Source organism: Lissotriton vulgaris, chromosome 5 (genome assembly GCF_964263255.1).
Source record: "Lissotriton vulgaris chromosome 5, aLisVul1.2, whole genome shotgun sequence".
NCBI lineage: Eukaryota > Metazoa > Chordata > Amphibia > Caudata > Salamandridae > Lissotriton > Lissotriton vulgaris.
In genome coordinates, this window is record NC_141693.1 from 250,782,992 (window position 1) to 250,800,021 (window position 17,030).

Genomic DNA, 17,030 nt, shown 5'->3' on the forward strand with positions numbered 1-17,030 from the left:
TCTTAACAATGGAAGGAATAGAGATGTGGCTAGACTGGAAATATGCGAATTTTTTGAAGAGGCCACGTTATCACCCGCCTCTAAATGAGCATCCTTATATATTAATATTTAAGGTTGCAGAGCGCTTATGAACTAAGCCTATTGCAACATATGTGGGTTTTGGATTTTGTCATATTGCAGTATATTTAACTGCGCTCTGATAAATGGGACAATATATAGTAAACCTTGCTTGGTTCATCTCATGGAAAGTCTTCACTAGCACTTTAGATAGTAACTTTTTATATCTTTCTGACTATAGGGGACCAATTATTTATATATATATATATATATATATATATATATATATATATATATATATATATATATATATTACCTACTGGCGGTAGCCAGTAGGTATATATAGTTAGGACCTTGTTCCATAGGACTATAGGGGACCAATTATTTATATATATAGATATAGATATAGATATAGATATTGTTTTTTATTTAATTTCGAGGGTGCCCACCCCTCGTTTTGCCCCCCGAGATCACCGCCGCCGCCCGAGCTGCCTTAAGATGGCCGCCGCCTGGTTGTGGGCGGGGCCGGGAGGACGTGGTTTCCTGCCTGGGGGAAGCCTTTGCTGTGCTGCATATAGATAAAACTGTTCAGCTGCACTAAGGTGGGAGGAGTAGTGACGCAGCACCAATGAGGCTATAGAAGGTCACATGAGCAGGAAATAAAAGTGCAGAAAATAAAACCACGAGTTAGTCACCTTACTCGAGACCAGAAAACGGAACGTTTTTCACTCCAGCAGCAGGTATGAGAGCATCGGTTGGGCTAAGGGATGTTTTTCATAAGTGTGAGGCATTTTAGAAACATTTCTTTCACGGAGGTTTTGCACAGCATATTTGGACATTAATGCTGCAGGGGTCTGTGTAGGTTGCACTTCGCAGCCACGTCTGAAAAGCAGAGTAGGTTTTTGAGCGCATGATGGGGGAGAACAGGCATCTAGGAGAGAGAGGTGGAAAAGGGTAATTGGATCAGCCCGAGGAGGTGTAAAGGGGGAAAGGAGCTTTACAGCGTGTTTTGTAACAGTGCTCTGTGAACTACAGGTTTTAATAAGGGCTTTAGAACATGAGGTTAATAACAAGTTAGATGTATTAGTCCGCAAAGCAAGTTGTAAAACAGAATGAGAGGTGCACATTGTGAATCAGTAATTAACATTAATTGAACAGAGCTGGTTGTTTGTTTGTTGGCATACATTTAACGGTACAACAGCAACAATGGATTTTATACATTCAGTATCTGATTAAATGTTATATTTTACTTCACGAGAATGTTAAAAACATGCAGACAAGTAATACTTCCGTTTTTATTGTTACTTTATAGTGTCCCCTGACGAAGGGCGTATCCCGCCCGAAATGCTTTGGGTCATAATAAATACTGCTTGGAACGAACCTTGGCATCTGTCGTGTATTAACAAGAGGCTCGGATGGGCACAGTTTCTACATGAGAAACATGAAAAAAGTCACTTGATCACCGGATGTGGAATATTGTTGAAGTAAATGAACAGAAATGAGTACAAAATGGAGTAATTTGAAAACATTGATTAAATGATGGACTAACATTCGAACCTAAGAGCCATGTTGGCGCAATCTTGCAGTGCACTGGTTTGGGGCTAAACCTATGCCTCATAGTTGTATAAAGTCCTATGAGAGATACGTGTATATATATGAGTGAAAAAGAGAGACAGCATTAGAGGAGGTGATGATGGGAAAAAGGTGCAGAGGTGGAGAAATAGAGCTAGCCAGATAGGAGTATAACACTCACCCACCATTTACTACGCACAGTCACCCTGACATTGTGCAGGCAGTCTGATACTGCTCACCCACCACTCACACAGTCCACCATCCAGCCACCCATCCAACCACCATCCATCCAGCCACCCATCTAGCCACCCATCCAGCCATCATACATCCATCCATTATTTATTCATTCAAGCATGCATGCATCCACCCATCCATCCAGCTATCCACCCAACATGCATCCACCCATGCATCCATCCATCCACCCTGCATCCAACCATCATGCATCCACCCAGCATTCATTCATCCACCCAACCATCATGCATTCACCCATCATGCATCCACCCAACAATCATTCATGCATCATGCATCCACCAGCCATCCATCCATCTTCCAGCCAACAATCATGCATCCATCCAACACCCAGCCACCCTCCAACCTACCATTCATGCACCCCATCCATCCACCCACCCATCCATCCATCCTGCAGCCATCCATCATTCATGCATCCATTCACCCATCTATCATGCATGCATCCATCCATGCATCCACCCAACAATCATTCATCCATCATGCATCCAACCATCGTTCATGCATCAAAAATCGGATCCCTAGGGCTGCTCAGGTGGTCCCATAAAGATATTAACATATTTAAACGTTATCCGCTAATAGAATTAGCATTTTCAAAACCTTGCAAATTCACTGAAAAAAACATAGGTTTCTGGCCTTATATATATATATATTAGCTTTTAAAAAACCAATGAAATTCACGGAAAAAACCATAGGTTATACACTATATATAGTTAGGAATTAGCCTTTAAAAAACCAATGAAATTCACTAAAAAAAACATAGGTTTTATGCCTTATATAGTTAGGAATTAACATATAAAAAACCATTGAAATTCCTCCTATATAGTTAGCTGGACATTTTATTGATATAAAACCAATGAAATTCGACATATAGTTAGTTGCACTAACTATATATTTCGCGCATCCGCAATCCAATGCTGATGATGTCACATATTACATCATTCATGACATGGTCAGTGACATCACTGATGACATCATCCAGTGTCTGTGTGTTTTTGTAAAGTTTAAATATGTTTTACATATTGAAGAATGAGAGGATGTATAAGAGTATGGATGAAGGATTTGCTTGTATAAGTGAGTAAGTATGTCTTAGTATATCTGTGAAAATGTAAGCTGTTCTGTGTTTAACTGTATAGATGAAGAAATCAAAGTGTGATTGATTCTTTACAGGACTGAGTAGGTGTGTGAGTAACTCCATGGATGAGTGGCAGTGTGTGAGTGTCTGCATAGGTGTATGAGTGCATATGATAGTGTTGCAATGATGAGTGACAGTATGTACGAATGACCTTATGGGTGAATGAATGAATGTGCATGTAGACGTAGGAATCAGTGAGTGGGTATGTAGTAAATGGTATTGGGGTGTCAATAGTTTCAAAAATGATACTCTGTATTTTACAATAGGTGTATTAGAGTGTAAGGAGGTGCATTGTATTATCGCATGAAGTATATCATCAGTGGTGTGATTATTGATGTTAAATGAGCTGTCATCAGTGATGTCATCAGTGATGTCACTGACCATGTCATGAATGATGTAATATGTGACATCATCAGCATTGGATTGCGGATGCGCGAAATATATAGTTAGTGCAACTAACTATATGTCGAATTTCATTGGTTTTATATCAATAAAATGTCCAGCTAACTATATAGGAGGAATTTCAATGGTTTTTTATATGTTAATTCCTAACTATATAAGGCCTAAAACCTATGGTTTTTTTAGTGAATATATATATATATATATATATATATTCACTGAAAAAAACATAGGTTTCACACCAGTTATAGTTAGGAATTAGCATTTAAAAAAACCTATTAAATTCACTGTAAAAACCATAGGTTTCACACCAGTTATAGTTAGCTGGAAATTTTACTGACATAAAACCATTGAAATTCCCACGTTATAGTTAGTTGGACTCACTATAACTTGCGCGCCTGCAATGCACTGCTGATGACGTCACATATTACATCACTCATGACATGGTCAGTGACATCACTCATGACATCACTGATGACACCATCCAGTGAATGTGTGTCTTTCTGAAAAATAAATATGTTTTATATATGTATTTGTAAAGGTCGCTGGAAGAATAAATGGTTAAATAAGTGTGTAAATGGATGTTTTTTAAAAAAAAAAATTATTGGTTAACTGGCTTATTAAGTGTATCTTAGTGAATACATATATTAGCGAGTAATTTTTAAATATTTAAATATATGTATCAGTGTTTCACTTTGTGTATAAGTGGCTGAATGGGTTGGTGACTGACTCACTGTTTGTATGTGTTTTGAAGACAGCATATGTGTAGGATTGTAAGGGTGGATGGGTGTGTATATGTCTGTGTTAGTGAGTGAATGACTGTCTCACTAGTGTCTTTATTAGTACCAACATATGTTTTAATCTAGTATAGGTGAGTATTGATGTATATAGGTAAGTATATGTGAGAGTGAGAGATTGTAAGAGTTCCTGTTTAAATAAGTATGTGTTTCTATAAGTGATTGTTTATGAGAGTAAGTATGTGTAAGTTTCCTTAGAAGTAATGTGCTAGTGTGTGTATAGTTGTATATGCAAATAAATGGATGTTCAATAGTTTATTTGCATGTGTGAGTATGTGTGTGAGTAACTTTTGGATGACTGTCGGTGTGTAACAGGATGTATAGGTGTATCACTACATATGATGAGTGAGTATATGTATGAGTGACTATATAGAACTGTTGGTGAATGAGTGGATGTGTATATAGATGGTGGAATTACTGAATTGGTTGTTGTAACTGGTATGGGTATCTCCATTTTTTTGAAAATTTTAGTTTCTATTTTTGAATATGTGTTTCAAGGGTTACATTACACTGAAAGGAGGTCTGTCACTCTGTCACAAGGATGGTGTCATCAGTGATGTCATGAGTGATGTCCCTGACCATGTCATGAGTGATGTAATATGTGACGTCATCAGCAGTGCATTGCAGGCGCGCAAGTTATAGTGAGTCCAACTAACTATAATGTGGGAATTTCAATGGTTTTATGTCAGTAAAATTTCCAGCTAACCATAACTGGTGTGAAACCTGGAAGATTGGCTGCGGAAACTAGTGGGCCCGGAGGATCTTACTGCCCTATACAGTGTGGAGCGGGCACACAGAATGCCATCGCGGCCCCCACAACCGGGAGCACCCCCTCGTCCCTTGATTGCGCGCCTTCTCCACTACAAGGATCGCGACACTGTGCTAAGAGCGGCTCGAGAGAAGGCGCCAATACGCTTTGAGGACAAAAATATCTTGGTGCACCCCGACTTCACGCCCACAGTGCAACGAGCCAGGTCCACTTTCATGGGTGTGAAACGCAAATTGAGAGACAGAGACATGAAATATGCGCTTTTGTTCCCCGCAAGACTCAAGATACTGCATGACAACAAATCTCACTTCTTCGACTCGCCGGAGGAGGCGGAGGAATGGATGGAGGTCACACTAACCCCGCCAACCTCGCAAGACCCATTTGCAGACAATCGCAGCGAGGGACACCACTACCAACACCGGACATTCCCCCTCAGCAGGGGCACTGACGAAAGCTCAACCTACAGGAGATCAGACAGCAGGTCAGTCATCACCATTGATGCGGCAAACGGAGGAGGCGCTAGCCGCACACGACGCGGGAGCAACCGGAGGCAGGATCACCGTTTCCACCGACACCCACACTGAGGTATCCGGATCGGTGGACAGCCTGCAACTGTTCCCTAAGATCACAGCCCAGATGGCAGCAGAGTTCTGATCGGCAGCACGCTTGATCCTCTCCGGGTGGTAATGTATAACTGATCCTCTTCTTCCTATACGGTGGGTTGCACGAGGGCCCACCTTGTGGAGGGCTACCATGCCATCACAGGCCATTAAGAGACAGGCACCGGTGGTCTACTACCCCCGGTATGCACATGGACCTAACAGTCTTGTGCCCACGTTGGGCACCTTGGTTCGGCTCCCGAGCCCGTTGGCCTGGGGACCTTATTGTTAATGGGTTACATGTTCGCAAGACACTCCTACCTCGTAGCAAGACAGATCTGACATGGTCACCCATGTGCTCCACTCTACTGTTCCACACAGCTGGTCATGGGGCCTCTTAATGTTTACCAATTGTGCACCTGGACCGTGCGGGGCATGGGCTCGGTTCACAAACGCCACAGAATTCTAGCCCAACTCAACCGCAGAGGGATACAGATAGCTTGCCTACAAGAGACACACTTGAACAGTGCTGAAAATGTGAAATTACGCAAAAAATGGAGAGGGCAGCTCTTCGCTACCTCCTATTCCGCGTTCTCTAGGGGGGCGGCTATTTGGCTTCGCAACTCTGTTCCCTTCAAGATGTTAGAGCAGAGAATTGATAAGGAGGGACGATATGTATTTGTAAGGGGTTTATTGGACGGGGATGCCATTGTATTTGGTTGTGTGTACTCACCAAACACAGGTCAGTCGGAGGTTCTGATAACTGTAAACGGGATCCTAGCAGATTGGGCCGATCATCACTGGATAATTGGGGGGGATTTCAACGCTGTTCTTGATGTTGCACTGGATAGGTCACACCCCCCCTTGCAGGCCACTGAAAGCAGGAAACAGGCAGACGCTCTGGCACAATGGGCTGAGGAGTGGGATATGGCAGACGCATGGCGCAGCACGCATACACAAGAAAGGGAATATACCTTTTTTTCCCCACCTCACCAGCTCCACACCAGAATCGACCATGTATTCTGCTCCCGCTCCCTAACAGATTCGATTGTTCAGACCCAACACATGGGGAAAACCCTGTCAGACCACAACCCCGTTGAGCTCACTTGGCAGTGGGGCAGATTGCTGACCCCCATCCCGACTTGGAGACTACCCACAGATCTACTTGAGGACACGGTCTTCCGGTCAACCCTATCCGACACTATTGAAGCCTACTTCACCACGAACACGAACACAGCCAGCACCCGTTAGATAGAATGGGACACCTTCAAAGTCTATCTCTGGGGGGAAGCGAAGGCCACTCGAGTGGGCAGGAGGCGGGAGGTAATTGGTTATTTGAGGGAAGTGGAGGGTACACTAGCATCACTGTAGAGTGAAGCCGCAGGCACGAATGCACACTTCACACTGCTACAGGACGCTCACATAAAACATGCAGAGCTACTGGAAGACCTGAGGCTATTAGATTATAGAGAATACACGAATAGGCAGCATACGCAAGCAGATAGAGCTGGCCCCCTACTGGCCCGTCTTATACGTGACTCCCCAATCTGCCACACGATTTTGGAAATACTGGACCAAACAGGGAAGTTGAACTCAACCCAAGTAGGGATCAATACTGCATTCACAGACTACTACACCACACTGTACGGCCCCCCGACCCCTCTCAGAGGCCGCCTTCGAGGACTTCATGAGGGATTTGGACCTAGCCCGACTCACTGACAGGCAATGCAAAGACCTGAAGCGCAGCATTTCGGTGGCGGAGATTAGGCAGGCAATACGAGCTCTCCCGAAGAGCAAGGCCCCCGGAACGGATGGCCTTCCGGCTGAATTCTATGCAACGTTCCTTGATCTCCTAGCCCCACGTTTACACACTATCTACTTGGAAGCATTACGGACAGCCTCCCTACCACAATCATCCATGCAGGCGTTAATCACATCCCTCTTAAAACCAGGCAAAGACGGACTGCAGCTGGTCGACTACAGACCCCTGTCCCTCCTCAACACCGATTACAAGATTTTGAGCAAGGTACTGGCGACGAGACTAGCGCAATACATACCACAGCTGATCCATCCCGACCAATGTGGTTTTGTGCCGGGCCGCAGCACGGCCATGAATCTTAGGCACTTGGCCCAGCTGATGCTCGGGAACCAGGCGGACGCGGGCTCAGAGGGCTGCATCTTGCTGGATCTGAAGCAAGCGTTCGATTCCCTTAGATGGGACTACATGTTCGCCACACTTTTGAAATTCGGGATACCACCCGAATACATTGCCTGGGTCAAGCTGCTATACACCCACCCCACGGCAAGGGTGCGTACCTCCAGGCACATTTCAGGACCCATAGCTATAGCGAGGGGCACCCGACAGGGCTGCCCACTCTCCCCGCTCCTATTTATCCTGGCCCTCGAACCACTGCTCTGTAAGCTTAGGACGGTGGCCCCCCGCTGTGGTATTCAGAGGCACGGGACGGTACACATTGTGTCCGCTTACGCTGATGATATCATTTTATATCTTCAGGACCTCCGGGCGACCTGGGCCCTATACCCCAAATGTTTGAGGACTTCAGGTCGATCTCAGGCCTCACCATAAGCGAACCTAAGTCTTATGGATTCACCTTTCGGGATGCGGGCTTGTCCACTCCCCTACCCTTCGCCCCGCACGAATTTCAGATGGCGGGAACCACCTTCCGATACCTTGGGATACACATCTACAGGGAAGCCGACACGATGATAGATGGCAACCTTGGGAGGGCCATACGAGCGCTGAAATCGTAAATTCAATTCTGGCTATCACTGCCCCTTTCGGTAGCCGGCAGAGTGGCCATCTCTAAAATGGAGATGCTTCCCCGCCTCATTTACTACTTCACTAACCTACCTTTCCTGATCCCTGCAGCGACCTTTAAAACTCTCGACACACTACTCACGGAACTTGTGTGGGGGCCCGGGCGCAGGCGCATAGGCCTCGCTAAACTACAGCTCCCCTCCGGATCCGGTGGTATGGGACTGCCGGACTTTAGGGCTTACAACTACGCGTGCCAGCTGCAATGGCTGGCTTACTGGGTAGCGGGTCGCAACCTTCACAAGATCAACATGTCGGGGGATGATCATGCCAAAGGGGGAATACACATATTGCTTTTACCCTGATCGGATTTGCCGGGAGATGCCCCACCGCTTCTCCGTCTGGCAGTGTCATACTGGCGGAAGGCATTGAAGTACACGTCCCCCACGACATCTTACGCCCCTACGATTCCGCTTTTAGGTATCCCACTGGAATCAGGAACGCTTACGACGAACAAACTAATGTCCTGGCATGACGCTGGAGTGTCGCATGTGGGTGACCTGTTTGCTGAGGGGCGCCTACTGTCCTTTGAAGACTTCAGAGCCGCACATGGTGTTCCTGGGGGCTCATTCCTTCTGCACGCAGGCCTTCGCCATTACATAACACATAAGTGGGCACCTGAGGGGCGGGAACCACATATAAACCCCTTGATAACAATGCACTACCTCATGGGAATGGGCGGACACCTGACTAAATGGCTCACTGCTAGCATCAAAACAGGGAGGGCGATCCCTCTGTCACCTCTCAGGGCGAAATGGGAAGGGGATATTGGGAGACCGCTGAGAGACAAAGAATGGGAGCGTGTCCTCCAGTTTCCCAAGAAGGTAGCTAGGAACCCCAAGTTTAAGTTTATTCAGCTGATGCTGCTACATAGAGCCTACCTGACCCCACACCGCATACACATGATGTTCCCTGATGCAGACGGCAGGTGCCCCAGGTGTGACACTGACAACGCATCACTGATACATATGCTATGGCAATGCCCCAAACTGGGTTATTACTGGACCACTATCAATGACATGCTTGAGGGAACTGGCGCCCTGCCCCAACCACTCACTCTAGAATATACATTATTAGGGCTGGGACCATCGGCACGTACAAGAAGCGTAGCAACATGTTTTACTGACATGGCCCTATTGCTAGCGAAACGAGCACTCACGATGAGGTGGAAGTCCTCTAGGCTGCCTGACCCCGATCTATGGAAAGCGGAGGTAATACGGTGGCGCAAGGCGGAGGGTGAAGCACTTCAGCGGGAGGAACGCAGAGGCCTCAGGAAAACACTGATTTCACTGGATTGGTTTGCCATTGTGGGAATGTTCGAAGCTGGGGATGATGGGGATGATGGGGACACAAATGACTCGTTGCACATGTGATGAACACGTCCAACCTTCCTTAACGTTTCATGTACCGTCATGGACTGTGGTGCACTGAGAGACGGTACGAGAAACCCCGTACCATCATTGACTCTACCCCTGCCTGACTGTGTGTATGGACTCTACTGCATTGTACGGTGACATGGGTGCCTCAGATTTACATCCTATGATTATATGCATGCTAAAGGAGTGTCGGGAGGGATTCCTGAGGGTGGGGGGAGGGTTTTGGGACAGTAAGGGATTGTTATGTTAATTTGGTTATGGAAAAAAACAAAATCAGTAATACTATGTACCTGTACATTCTGGGCAAGCAGACGCAAGTTACATCCTGATTGTTGCTGCGGTCATATCTGTATGTGTTTGCTCCGATTACTATGCTAATAAACAGATTTAAAAAAAAAAAACTGGTGTGAAACCTATGGTTTTTTCAGTGAATTTAATAGGTTTTTTAAATGCTAATTCCCAACTATAACTGGTGTGAAACCTATGGTTTTTTCAGTGAATTTCATAGGTATTTTAAATGATAATTCCTAACTATAACTGATGTGAAACCTATGGTTTTTTCAGTGAATTTCATAGTTTTTTGAAATGATAATTCCTAACTATATATAGGGCCTCAAACCTATGTTTTTTTCAGTGAATTTCAAAGGTTTTTTAATCGCAAATTTCTATTGCTATCAAATATAATATTTTTTATAATGAATCCTATATTGTATATTTATGTAATACTATTTTTTATATGTATATTCTTCATTTTTTTTCCTTGGGGCGCTCCCGGTGCGCGTACCGGTGAGCGCGCCGGTCAGCGCAGTCTTGCGGCGCGCCCCGGTGCGCGTACCGGTGAGAGGTCCGTTAGCGCTATTGCCGCAAACGAAAACATCTTCGTGACGTATCGCGTAGCCGCGTCCGCGTGATATGCACGGCGTGAGCGCACCCGGAAGCACCCATGCGCATACGAACGTGCTATGTAAGCGCCCCGGGGCGCGCCCTGGGTCGCATAGCGTAAGCGCCTCAGGTCATGTGACCTGAAAATAACACTTTTCATTGGTCTAGAACAGTTTTGGTTTCCAAATGATGAAAGCCCGAGTCATATGACCTGAAAATAACACTTTTCATTGGTTCAGGACAGTTTTGTTTTCCAAATGATGAAAGCCCCCACCTATTTTCCTCATTCTCACTTTGTACTTTGAGTGAGGAAGACCTGTTTGTACCTATTTGTACTGAAAAATGGCTACAGTAGCAGCAGCAGCAGGAGCATCTCAGCCACCACCACCACCACCACCAACACCACAAGGACCACCACAACACCACAGTGGTGGAGATGAAGAAGAGGAGGAGGAGAAGGAGGAGGAGAGGAGAAGGTTCCTGTCTGAAGATACTACCCCATATAAGCCAAAGGAGCACATTATCTGGGAGTTTTTTTCAATCCCAAAGGACCTCAAGAAAGTAAATGCGCCAAAGGTTACTTGTCTAATCTGTGGCAATGTACTTTCCAGGGGGAACCCTAACAAAAAGTACTCTTTTGGCAATAACACCATGATTCGCCACATGCAACGCCGGCACCCTAACAACTATGCTGCGGCAGAGGTCAGAGAACTGACCAGAAACCCTCCCCAATCTTTTCCCAGCACCTCCCAAAGTAAGCAACCCACTCCATCGGGTCCAGAGACAAGGGAGATGGTCCCAAACATCCAAACCCAGTTTGGACAATACAAAATCGTTTGTATATTTTGTGGAAATACAATTACCTATGGTGAGCAAAGCATTAAACTCATCAACCGTACTGGTGACAATTGCCCAAAAAAACCTTAATTTTTTCCTGATTTTTTTTGCTCCAGTTGAGCCGTTTACAATTCCCTGTTTTTTGTTTGTCCCCATAAAAACTCCCCCAAAAATATAAAATTGTTCATAAAAGCCAAAAAAAAGTACAAATTGTTCCAAAAAATAATAAAATAATATAAAACAACAAAAAGAATAAAAAAACAGTTTTTTTTAGAACTACCTCCAATTTATAAAAAAATGCTACATTTAAAAAAAAATCTGTCATTCTTTTTTCCCCATGGTACGCTCCCCGGTTCGCTCCCCGGTGCGCGTACCGGGCGCTCCCCCCGCGCAAATCGACAGAAAAAAACCATATTTTTTTTGCCCCGCGGGGCCCTTTTATGGCCCCCACATAAAACCTAGGGGATCAGGGGGTCTACCCTGCCCCCTTTTGGTCATTTCCCCCTTTGTTTTTGCCACCTCTTGTGTCTCGATCCTACAGAGACACAAGATGGCGGCCGCTCCGGACTGTTTGGAATGTTGACAGACACCCGAGAGCCAATCAGCTTTCCGCTCGCGAACCGCCATCTTTGAACTTCCTCACAATTTACTGCGAAAAAGATCCGCCATCTTAAAATGACCTCACATTTCTTGCTGCGCGTTATTATGAACATATAACCATAAAAATACAATTATATCCTTCAATGATATCATGGCAGATAATCAAATTCTTTAACCTTTTCTCCCCGAGAATGATCACATTCTCAATGTATAGCCGTGTATCGGCTATTCTCCCCACAATATACATCTGTAGGGGAAGACCATTAGGAATGTTGCGCTTCATTATCACACATATTAATATACCTGCGATCCGATGATTCTATCGTCCAAATGTCATACTTCATCAAGAGTTCTTTTATCTCCCCGCACATTCCTAGTGTACAATGTCATATTCAACTCAAGCCGTGTATCGGCAATTAACCCCTATACATGATTCAATTCCAAAAGAAACAATATTGGCAGTCAAATGCAACCTGTGGTTCAAAGTTCTGAGAATTCTTGAATTCCTTGTCTAGATCAAAGATAATGCAGAGAGAGATTCGAAAAATAGCAATTACAAAAACTCAAAATTCAAACCTTCAGAGTTCCAAAATTAGAAGGTCATCAGTTCCACTCATTATTTCAAATTCAAAATTCGAAATTTCAACATTTCAAAGTTTCATAAAGTTTCATAAATCCAAAGAATACAACAGCAATCCTAATTTACAAAAATCATTCTAAAAACTCCCATATCACCAATGGTGTACCTTATTTCCTAGTTTCAGAGTAGTATTTCTCAAATCTCAGAGTCACAACGGTATCCCTACTTGGAATGGGCCTAGGTTTACTCAGAACGATTAAACACTCTAAAAGGAGATGTACTTTCTATCATTTCCCCAGGGGTACCGCCAGCTCTTCTCCGCTATTTAAACCCTCGGGGAATTTTGTCATTAGATCTATTATATATCTAGACTCTAAGCGCCTGAGCTTCCTTAGCCTATTTAATTTAAGAATTGGAGCGTTTATATTTAGCGGGTGTCCACTGCCGACAAGAGTGGAGTTGGAGCTGAAATATATATATATATATATATATATATATATATATATATATATATATATATATATATATATATTGTGTTTAGGTAAAATATAGGACTATTATTTTGTTTGAAATTATAACAAGAATATTTTGGGGGGGAAATATTTAAAATATTAAAATATTTTTTTACTATCTATGTCTATTGAATGTATGTTTGTATTATATTTTATAGATTGATTTCCAAAATAAACACTTTTATGATGAAGATGAGGAATAAGCATTATTATTCCTAAAACAGCAGAGCTCGTTTCATAAAAACAGAAGGGTGAAAGGTTGAGTCAGTCCTGCCAGGATTCAAACCAGTCACTTATGGGTATATGCTCAGCAATCTGCAGATGGTGTTTTACCAGAGGCGGCTCATCCACTAAGGCGGAGGAGCATCACCTCAATCAATCAATCAATCAATCAGAGGTTGGTAAAGTGCACTACTCACCCTTGAGGGTCTCAAGGCTCTGGGGGGGGAAGGTAGGGGAAAGGTAGGGCAGCTCCGGTCAGTCAAAAAGCCAGGTTTTGAGAGCCCGTATGAAGGTGTGCAGGGTTGGCGAGTGTGTCATTTCTACTGGGAGAGTGTTCCATGCTGTGGCTGCGGTGTAGGAAAAGGCTCTCCCTCCCAATCTGCTTCGGCGGACCCAGGGGACCTCTGAAAGGGTGAGGTCGGCTGAATGGAGGTTCCTTTTGGGTGCGTGGAAGCTCATTCTGTTGTTGAGGTATTTGGGTCTGATGTTGTTAAGTGATTTGTAGGCGTGCGTGAGTAGTTTGTAGGTGACCCTCTTCTCGACGGGGAGCCAGTGGAGTTCTCGCAGGTGTGGGGTCATGTGTTCGGTGCGCGGTATTCCTAAGAAGAGCCTGGCGGCCGTGTTCTGGATGGTTTGGAGTTTGCGTTGTAGGGATTTGTTGATTCCTGCGTAGAGGGCGTTGCCGTAGTTGAGCCTGCTGGTGATGAGTGATCCATGCTGTGGCTGCGGTGTAGGAAAAGGCTCTCCCTCCATATCTGCTTCGGCGAACCCAGGGGACCTCTGCCAGGGCGAGGTCGGCTGAACGGAGGTTCCTTTTGGGTGCGTGGAAGCTCATTCTGTTGTTGAGTTATTTGGGTCTGGTGTTGTTAAGTGATTTGTAGGCGTGCGTGAGTAGTTTGTAGGTGACCCTCTCCTCGACGGGGAGCCAGTGGAGTTCTCGCAGGTGTGGGGTCATGTGTTCGATGCGCGGTATTCCTAAGAAGAGCCTGGCGGCCGTGTTCTAGATGGTTTGGAGTTTGCGTAGTAGGGATTTGTTGATTCCTGCATAGAGGGCGTTGCCGTAGTTGAGCCTGCTGGTGATGAGTGCGTGGGTGATGGTCTTTCTGCAGTCCAGGGGGATCCATTTGAAAATCTTACATAGGATCTGGAGGCAGTTGAAACAGGTGGAGGAGATAGCGTTGATTTGTCAGTTCATGGAGAGGGAGGAGTCCAGGATTATGCTGAGGTTCCGAGCGTGGTCCTTAGGGGTGGGTGGGGGGCCGAGGGCGGGGGGCCACCATGAGTCGCTCCAGGCGGAGGGGGGGGGTCCGAAGATGAGAACCTCAGCCTTTTCGGAGTTGAGTTTGAGGCAGCTGTCCTTCATCCAGGTGGCCACGTTCCTCATTCCTTCCTGGAAACGGAGTCTGGCGTCTTCTGGGTTGGTGGTGCAGGAGAGGATGAGCTGGGTCTCGTCAGCGTAGGACACGATGCTGATTCCATGCCTTCTGACGATGGCGGCGATCGGGGCCATATAGATGTTGAATAGAGTAGGGCTCAGAGAGGATCCTTGGGGAACTCCGCAGATTATGTCGGCGGGTTCGGAGAGAAAGGGGGGGGGCCTGACTCTCTGTATTCGGTTGGAGAGGAAGGAGTGGATCCAGTTGAGTGCGTTTCCATGAATTCCCGAGGTATGGAGCCTGGTGATTAGTGTGCGGTTTGAGACTGTGTCAAAAGCTGTGGTGAGGTCCAGGAGGAGGAGGGCTGCGGTATTGCCCTGGTCGAGCAGCATATGGATGTCGTCGGTGGCGGCGATCAGGGCTGTCTCGGTGCTGTGGTTGATGTGGAAGCGGATTGGGATGGGTCCAGGATGCAAGTTGTCAGCTGGGCGTTCTCGAGTCTTTCAGTGACTTTGGCAGCGAAGGAGAGGAGGGAGATGGGCCAGTAGTTCTTGAGGTCAGTTGGGTCGGCCGATGGTTTTTTGAGGAGGGGCTTCACTTCTGTGCGTTTCCAGTCCATGGGGCAGGTGCCTGAGGCCAGGGAGGAGTTGACGGCGCGGGCCAGCTTTGGAGCGATGGCCGTGGATGCTCTGTGGAAGTTGTGAGGGGGCCGGGGTCCTCACTAAGTGTAAAAAGAAAAAGAAAATAATAATAACGCACCGTTAATATTGTTACTTTATCATTTTCTTCTTCTGTAAGGAGCGAACCAGGTTGGGGTGGGGCTGGGCTTGTGGTAGAAGGAGGAGGAGTTGCTGCTGCACCAAGCACGCATGACGGTTTGGCCAGCTGTCTTGAGCCAGCAAAACCGTCATGTGCACTTAGCATGTTCTCCAACAGGGTGTATTATACAGCCTGGGTGGAGAACATGCACAGCCTCCCAGTCTCCGTCTGAGCTCCGAACCATGGCAATCAGGACAATCATTATACTGGCTTTGGAGAGCCTGGGTGCTGCCGGGAGCCGGAGAACAGAGAGGACGGAGAAGAGGCTGTGACTGGTGACCGGCAACAACAAGGTAAGTCGTCTTTTGTTTTTCTAAAACCCCCTCTCTGCTCCACCACTGTTCCCTGCCAGCCGCCCCTGTGTTCTACAGTCTGAGATCTAACTTCAGTATGTTTGGAACATTTAAGTCCAGTAACATATATGGCCTTCTCATCGACAATGATGCTCTGCCAGATACCAGTTGTTTTCAGTGATCTCACCCACATGTTTCACTGAGCCATTGGTGAAATAGCTTGCCTCTTCTTAGGCCAGTGATGGCACTGGAACTGGTGAGCAGACCTGTGCAATGTTGTTGTCGAAGGGTGATACCTCGTTTGTTGTATCATTGGTGAGTTACCTTGTTTGTATATGTTAATATTGAGATATCATCTCTGTGTTAGACTGTTTCAGTGCACAGTTAGCCAGTATGCAAAGTAGGGATCGCAGAAATTGAGTAGGAAAAAACACATGATATTGGATAGGCTGCACATATCAGGCTAGTCCGAAGGTTTTTATGGGACCTGGGTAAAAAATGTCTTGTGGTGCCCTTTTGGGTGCTTCTAAGAACTAAAAAATATGTCCTATGTCAAAGAAGAAAGCAGGGCAGCTCCCGCATCAGGAGCATCTAGTGGTAGCCTTTGTTAGTTACCACATCATTAACCAGTGTAGGCTTGCTCTGTTTATAGATGCAGCAGGAGCGAGGGACATTAAAAGTTCAGGATCAAGTGCCTATGCTCCCTCTGCCAACCATTGTGAAGGCCACAGAATATGTGGTTTATGGCGTCAAATTAGCACCTGTGTATGTTTAAAAGACATGAAGTGGAAAATACAAATGTTGTGGGAATCACAGAATCTGCGCCCATTGGGAAAAGGACGAAGATTTCGAGAAATTTAGGTAGTTCAGGAGAAGAAGAAAATACATTTTCTGATGCTTTTAAAGAAGGGAAATTAAACAATAAGGGGCCTATACCCAAAGGTCAATAAACACATGTACTCATGAAGATTTATCACTATACTAAGGTGTAATGCTACACATGTTTGGTGTTCACCATTTTCAAGTGTAGATTTACACTAAGGGGTAGATTTTGAAAGAGTTTGCGCTGGCGCACGCATGACACAAAGTGGTGCAAAACCTCGCACACATTTTCAGATAGGCG

The 17,030-nt window shown here is 45.5% G+C and overlaps 1 protein-coding gene across 1 annotated transcript in view; it reads right to left on the reverse strand.

Moving 5' to 3' along the window:
• Positions 1 to 17,030, reverse strand: part of DRAXIN (dorsal inhibitory axon guidance protein) — a 189,132-nt gene that overhangs the window by 51,986 nt on the left and 120,116 nt on the right. The gene's annotated exons all lie outside the window — the stretch shown is intronic.